Source organism: Bos mutus, chromosome 10, assembly GCF_027580195.1.
Source record: "Bos mutus isolate GX-2022 chromosome 10, NWIPB_WYAK_1.1, whole genome shotgun sequence".
Taxonomy (NCBI): Eukaryota; Metazoa; Chordata; class Mammalia; order Artiodactyla; family Bovidae; genus Bos; species Bos mutus.
The window spans coordinates 15,697,092-15,705,499 of record NC_091626.1 but is presented as its reverse complement, the minus strand read 5'-3'; positions in this window follow the sequence as shown (position 1 = coordinate 15,705,499).

Below are 8,408 nucleotides of genomic sequence, written 5' to 3'. Positions count from 1 at the left end.
ACCATTGAGCCACCCAGGAAGCCCTATAGCTGCATTAGGAAACTAGTATAAATACCAAGCTAAATGAGATGTGGTCCCTTACCTCTAGGAGTCCTTTATGGGGCTGTGCAGAATCCCGTGCAGGGCTTGTTTTTGTTTGTTTTGTTTTGAGGCAGGAATAGTGACTTTATTCAGAAAGTTGGGCATCTGAGAAGATGGTGGATTGGAGAAGGGTCAGACGGTAAAGAATCTGCCTGCATAGGAGGAGGCCTGTGTTCCTTCCCAGGATTCGATCCCTTGGTTGGGAAGATCCCCTGGAGAATGGAAAGGCAGCCCACTCCAGTATTCTGGCCTGGAGAATCCCATGGACAGAGGAGCCCGGTGGAGTATAGTCTACGCCATGGCAGAGTCAGACATGACTGAGTGACTTTCACTGGCACTTAGAGTCCTAGAGTGCCACCTAATCAGGGTCTGGATGCAGGTTTCTTTGATGGTACAGAGAGGCAGAGGAGGTAAGCAAGTAAAGTTGGAGGGCTTGTTAAACACAGTTCCTGGACCCTACTCACAGAGTTCCTGATTCAGTAGAAACCACTGAAGTCACCCCACTACACTGTGGGGCGTAGTGAGAGTCTGCACTCTGACAAGCTCCCAGGAGATGCTGAGGCCACCGGCTAGGGAAACACACTTTGAGGACCTCTGGTGTACAACAGACGTCCTCAAGTTTTAGTGTGCGTTCAGCTGTCCTGGGGACCTCGTTAACACTGCAGGTTCTGAAGTTAATTTGTTCGTTTGTTTGTTGCTATGTTTATTGCCTGAACTCTTTAGAATGTCAGATCTGTAAAAGCAGCACCTCTGCCGCTGCTGTTAGAGCAGGGCCTGCTAAGAGCTATGTGATAAGCATCTGCTGTTAGGATGGGTGGATGAGCACGGGTTCAGAGCTCACCGGAGCAGTCTAGGCCAGACATGGTGATGTAGGTGTCCTGGGTGCCCTGCTGTTGCCACGGGGTGAATGAAACTCCAGGGGGACAGAATGAAGATCAGGAAGGAAAAGGGGGTGGGAGGGGTCTGTGAGGACCCCATCACAGAAGAGGGTAGCAGGAGGATCCACAGTGGCAGGGGAGTGCTGGAGGACAGGGGACTTCTTCCTTAGTGGTCCATTGCAAAGAATCAGCTTTGCAACGCAGGTGACGCGTGTTTGATCTGTGGTCAGGGTACTAAGATCCCACGTGCCGCGGAGCATTTAAGCCCACCTGCCCCACCTCCTGAGCCCCGGTGTTCCAGAGCTGGCGCACCGCAACTAGAGACTGTGTGGGCCACAACGAAAGATCCCACATTGCAGTAACGAAGATCCCGAGTCCCACAGCTAAGTCAAGTAAATAAATAAAACTGAAATCTCTTACCACTGTCATACTCAGAAATGAGCCCTATTCACATTTTTTTGCATTTCCATCTTTATCAAATACATGTACATAACACACACACTTTTCCTTCACATTGAGATATAGACTGTATGTTTAAATCCTGTTTCTTTTACTTAATACATTGTCCCATAAGTATTTTCCATGTTATTTTGTTTTTTTTTATTTTAATTAATTTTATTTTATTTTTAAACTTTACATAATTGTATTAGTTTTGCCAAATATCAAAATGAATCTGCCACAGGTATACATGTGTTCCCCATCCTGAACCCTCCTCCCTCCTCCCTCCCCATACCATCCCTCTGGGTCGTCCCAGTGCACTAGCCCCAAGCATCCAGTATCATGCATCGAACCTGGACTGGCATCTCGTTTCATACATGATATTTTACATGTTTCAATGCCATTCTCCCAAATCTTCCCACCCTCTCCCTCTCCCACAGAGTCCATAAGACTGTTCTATACATCAGTGTCTCTTTTGCTGTCTCGTTCACAGGGTTATTGTTACCATCTTTCTAAATTCCATATATATGTGTTAGTATACTGTATTGGTGTTTTTCCTTCTGGCTTACTTCACTCTGTATAATAGGCTCCAGTTTCATCCACCTCATTAGAACTGATTCAAATGTATTCTTTTTAATGGCTGAGTAATACTCCATTGTGTATATGTACCACAGCTTTCTTATCCATTCATCTGCTGATGGACATCTAGGTTGCTTCCATGTTATTTTGAAGAGCAAAATATAATTTTGAAGAGTGGATAAAATCCCTTGGCACACATGCTCTGTAATCTAACCATATCCTTGTCTTTGAGTTTCTAAGTTGCTGCACTGTGGTTTGCATTTGAATCACCTTAAGGCAAACAAGGCTTAGCATCGTTCATGGGTTTATTTGCCTTATTTCTTCTTTGGCAAAGCGTCTGTTGAAATCTTTTGCCTGTTTTTGGATTGGATTATTTCTTTTCCTATTGTTGAAATATATCCTTTATATATTCTGAGCATAAGTCCTTTGTCACAGATGTGATTTGTAAATATTTCCTCCCAGTCTGTGTTTTCATTTTCAGTGTCTTTTGTAGAGCAATGGGTTTTTTTTTTTTTTTAAAAATTAATTAATTTAAATTATTTTAATTTACAATATTGTGGTGGTTTCTGCCATACATTGACATGAATCAGCCAAGGGTGTACGTGTCCCCCATCCTGAACCTCCTCCTACCTCCCTCCCCATCACATCCCTCTGGGTTGTCCCAGCGCACTGGCTTTGAGTGCCCTGTTTCATGCATTAAACTTGGACTGGTCATCTATTTCACATATGGTAATATACACATTTCAATGCTATTCTCTCAAATCATCCCATCCTCGCCTTCTCCCACAGAGTCCAAAAGTCTGTTCTTTATATCTGTGTTTCTTTTGCTGTCTCGCATATAGGGTCATTGTTACCGTCTTTCTAAATTCCATATATATGCATTAACATACTGTATTGGTGTTTTTCTTTCTGACTTACTTCACTCTGTATAAGAGCAATGGGTTTTAATGATGAACTGATGAAGTTCAATTTATTGATTATTTTTTTCTTTTAAAGATTATGCTTTTGATATCTGAGAACTCTTTACCTAACCCAAGGTCACAAATGTTTTCTCCTGTATCTTCTACAAGTTCTATAGGTTTGCATTTTACATTTAGAACTATGATTCATTTTGTAGTTAACTTTGTATATGATACAGAGTATGTGAGGTCTCTCTTCGCTTTTTATCTTGCCAATATATGTTGAATTGTCTCAATCACTCATGCGCTCATACAAAGCACATGAGTGTGCAACCTGGGGCTGACGTATTCCCATTTACACACAGCATGGGCACAGGAACTTGCCTTTGCCCCCCACTCCCACACCAGGGGAGACTGCTTCTCAAGAAGTGCCCTCGGCTTGGGATCAGATCTGTACTCTGTTTCCAGCCTCCCGACTCTGGAAAAGAAGTTACACCATCTCCCTGGGCCTGAGTTTCATCATCTGAACATGGTAGTAACAATCCTGACCTCACTGGGTTGTTGTGAGGCTGTGGAGGTATGACTTGGAAGCAGGATTCTAGACACACACACACACACACACACACACACACACAAACTGAGGAAATTTATCAGGCAAGAAGATGGGTCTGAGTGACACTTTGGGGTGGAGGGACAGGGTTGGCTTGAATGGACAGGTGTTTTTTTAAATCCATTTTTATGCATTTAAAAATTGAAATATAGTTAATCTACATGTGTTAGTTTCAAGTATGCAGCAAAGTGACTCAGTCTCACACGCACATATATTCTTTTTCAGATTCTTTTCCATTATTGGTTATGATATTGTTCCCTGTGCTATACAGTAGGTCCTTACTGTATCTATTTTACATATAGTAGTGCCTATGTGTTAATCCCAAACTCCTAATTCCTCTCTCCCCTCACTCTATCCCCTTTGGTAACATAGTTCGTTTTCTATGTCTGTGAGTCTATTTTTGTTTTGTAAATAAGCTCACCTGTATCATTTTTAAAAGTCTCACATATAAGTGATAACATAGGATCTTTTTCTTTCTCCGTCTGACTTACTTCACTTAGTTGATTATCTCTAGGTCCATCCATGTTGCCGAAAATGACAATAGTTCATTTTTTTTATGCCCGAGTGCTATTCCATTATATGTCTGTACCACATCTTCTTTATCCATTCATCTGTCAGTGGACACTTCGGTTGGTTTCATGTCTTGGTTATTGTAAATAGTGATGCTATGAACATTGGGGTGCATATCTCTTTTTGAATTAGAGTTTTCTCCAGATATATGCTCAGGAGTGAGATTGCTGGATCATATGGTCGTTCTATCTTCAGTTTTTTAAGGAAATAGCACCCCACTCCAGTACTCTTGCCTGGAAAATCCCATGGACGGAGGAGCCTGGTAGGCTGCAGTCCATGGTGTTGCAAAGAGTCGGACACGACTGAGCGACTTCACTTTCACTTTTCACTTTCATGCATTGGAGAAGGAAATGGCAACCCACTCCAATGTTCTTGCCTGGAGAATCCCAGGGATGGGGGAGCCTGGTGGGCTGCCATCTATGGGGTCGCACAGAGTTGGACACGACTGAAGCGACTTAGCAGTAGCAGTAGCATACTGTTCTCCATAGTGGCTGTACCAATTTACATTCCCATCAATCATGTGGGACAAGAATTCTTGATAGATTTCTAGTGAATCATATCTCGGCAAACCCTGAGAAGCAGCTACAAAGAACTGCCTGGAGTTTGCTCTTTTCTTTGTTTTCCTGTAGTGAAAAGGGCTTCCATTGCAGTCTGAGGGATTGAGGTTAGCCATCAGGAAGAATTTTCCCTCTAACAGAGGAAAAAGTGAAAATGGATAACTGAGTTAATGATGTGGAGAGTAGCAGGGTCTTTCCTGATTGCATCTGTCCAGACTTCCTTCCTTGTGGGATCCAGCTGGGCCTCTTCATGTTTGGGTCTTGCTCTGATGCAGGCAGTTTGCCGGAGAAAGGTCTTGCTGCCCTGCAGGTGGCGCCTTTGTGCTGGCCAAGCAGGTACCCAGCTCTGCTTCAGCTCAATTCAGTCACTCAGTCCTGTGCGACTCATTGTGATCCCATGGACTGCAGCACGCCAGGCCTCCCTGTCCATCACCAACCCCTGGAGTTTACTCAAACTCATGTCCATTGAGTTGGTGATGCCATCCAACCATCTCATCCTCTGTCATCCCCTTTTCCTCCTGCCTTCAATCTTTCCCAGCATCAGGATCTTTTCAAATGAGTCAGTTCTTCACATCAGGTGGCCAAAGACCAGAGTTTCGCTTCAGCATCAGTCCTTCCAATGAATATTCAGGACTGATTTCCTTTAGGATGGACTGGTTGGATCCCCTTGCAGTCTGAGGGACTCTCAAGAGTCTTCTCCAACACCACACTTCAGAAGCATCAATTCTTCAGCACTTAGCTTTCTTTATAGTCCAATTCTATATTGGACTATGTTGGTCCAATCCCACACTGGGGATTTGAGCATGTATGTATACACACTTAATATAAGTTAAGAGCATCTCTAATGAAAATGCAGTAGTTTGAGCATTCTTTGGCATTGCCTTTCTTTGGGATTGGAATGAAAACTGACCTTTTCCAGTCCTGTGGCGACTGCTGAGTTTTCCAAATTGGCTGGCATATTGAGTGCAGCACTTTCACAGCGTCATCTTTTAGGATTTGAAATAGCTCAACTGGAATTTCATCACCTCCACTAGCTTTGTTTGTAGTGATGCTTCCTAAGGCCCACTTGACTTCACATTTCAGGATGTCTGGCTCTAGGATGGTGATCACACCATCGTGATTATCTGGGTTGTGAAGATCTTTTTTGTATGTTCTTCTGTGTATTCTTGCCACCTCTTTTTAACATCTTCTGCTTCTGTTAGGTCCATACCATTTCTGTCCTTTACTGAGACCATCTTTGCATGAAATATTCCCTTGGTATCTCTAATTTTCTTGAAGAGATCTCTAGTCTTTCCCATTTTATTGTTTTACTCAATTTCTTTGCACTGATCACTGAGGAAGGCTTTCTTATCTCTCCTTGCTATTCTTTGGAACTCTGCATTCAGATGGGTATATCTTTCCTTTTCTCCTTTGCCTTTCACTTCTCTTCTATTCACAGCTTATTTATAAGACCTCCTCAGACAATGATTTTGCCTTTTTGCATTTCTTTTCCTTGGGGATGGTCTTGATTCCTGCCTCCAGTACAATGTCACGACCTCTGTCCATAGTTCTTCAGGTACTCTATCGGATCTAATCCCTTGAATCTATTTGTCACTTCCACTGTATAATCATAAGGGATCTGATTTAGGTCATATGTGAATGGTCGGTTTTCCCTATTCTTCAATTTAAGTCTGAACTTGGCAGTAAGGCGGTCATGCACAAGGTCCACCATCTATCTGCCAGTGTGGTCCCCACCTTGTGCCCCACAGGGCCTCAGGCCTGAGTGAACCAGAAGTAGCTGCTGTGGCATCAAGGTGAAGAAGGAGAAAACTCTGGGTTTGGGGCTACTGATCTGCCCAAAACAGCTCAGGGGCCCCGTCCTGTGTGCCTCTCCTAGGGTGGCACACAGTGTGTGTGCTGAGTTGGGAAAACCCAGCACAGACCTTCACTCTGCCCCTCGCTGCCTGAGGACACTCGGATGCGCCCTTAGTTTCTGTTTCCTGCCCGAAGAGGTGAATGAGCCCTCCTCCTTCATTAGGCCGTCAGAACACCTAATAAGCACTTAACAGATGTTAGCAATATTGTTATTCAACAAACATGATGTATCAAAGCTTCAGGAAAGGTTATACTGCCAACTAGATGGATCCTGAATGATAGAATCACAGTGGTCTTATTTTTAGAAAATACTAAAGAAAATTTAATTACAATCTCAAAAAACTAAATTGAAAATTCCAGGTTTAAGTAACTTTGATTTTAAGTTTTGATATCCATTACTTATCATTTGCATTTGGCCTTTAAAATTTAATAGATATGTTTTAATATTTTAGAAAAAATAAATTTTTCACATACATTTTTTAAAAAGTTAATTTTTACAACTGACTTAATTTACATTTCTATGATGAAAATGTATTCAGATTTTATACTCTGGGTGTAATTCATCTTCTTTTTAATCCTTTGGATCATTGAGAAGGAGCGCAAATAGACATCATGATAGAAAGAGCAATTATGGAAGTGGAACTCAGACCCAAAAAGGCACAAAGAAACAGAAAAATCTTGAAAGAGACAGTCTGCTCAAAATGTAAAACATTGCCAAAAACAAGTGAGCAGATTTCACTGTACCCCTCCTCCCAACAAACCCACTTATAATACTAGAAATGAAAAAGGAGATGAATAAGCTGCCAACTGTGGATAGTTTTCAATAAAGATAATAAGAAAAAGGGATGGGATGTTCTTAAAAGAATAAACTTATGTGCTTATATTCAGCCAAACATCATGTTTTATTCGGGGTGGAGAAAGCCACTAACATATATAGAGACCAAAATAACAAAGCCTAGGTTTAGTAGAAATGACTAGAATCTTGATGCCAAAATAGACAGGTAAGATGGATTTTTAAAAAAACAAGGCAAAATAATTTCCTAGAACACCAAATTCAAAATGAAATCATTAACTTGGAGGGTAAGAAATGAAAAATGAAATTGAACATAATTTTTGGAAGTAATTATTACTCAGCTCTATTAGACTGTATCAGGGAAAAGCTCACGTTTGAATGGCTAACATTTACAGTGTGAGTTCTTTTTTCAGTATTGTTTATTTGGCTGTGTCGGGTCTCAGTGGCTGCAGACAGCATCTTCCCTGTGGCACACAGACGGTTTAGTTGTGGCTCATGGATTCCAGAGCATGAGGGCTTGAAAGTTGTGGTGTGTGGGCTTAGTTGCTCCATGGCACTTGGGATCTTAGTTCCCCGACCAGGGATCAAACCCACGTCCCTGCATTGCAAAGTGGATTCTTAATCACTGGACCACCAGAGAAGTCCCTATTATGTGAATTTTGAACTACAGCAAAACAAAACAAAGTAAAAATTAAGGAGAATTTCATTGATTTTACACCTTTTATAGAAAGACCACCAGGGAGTTCCCAAGAGTAAAGGTTTTGATTAAAGTAACAAACTGAATAAACTGCTTTCAAATTAGGCATGGTTTTTAAAAAATTGTCAAGGGTAAATCTACAATGACGCCACTGACATGATCATAAAGAAAAAAGGGGGTCTGAGCCAGAATTTTCACCCAAAATGTGAAGCAAGCTTTGTGTTATGTACAGCTCATGGTTTCAATTCATTGTAGGGGGTGTGGTTTCAACTGTGCCAGTGCATAGCATTCTTTGGACAATTCAACGATTACATATGACATTTTATGTATCTGTCCCAAGGCAGAACATCTTGATGAAACACCTATTTGACTCATAGACTTGGTGGGAATGCCAGCACGCTGTTTTTAAACCTGTCTTATAATCTGGACAAAATGCAGTGTCACTGGAAGAA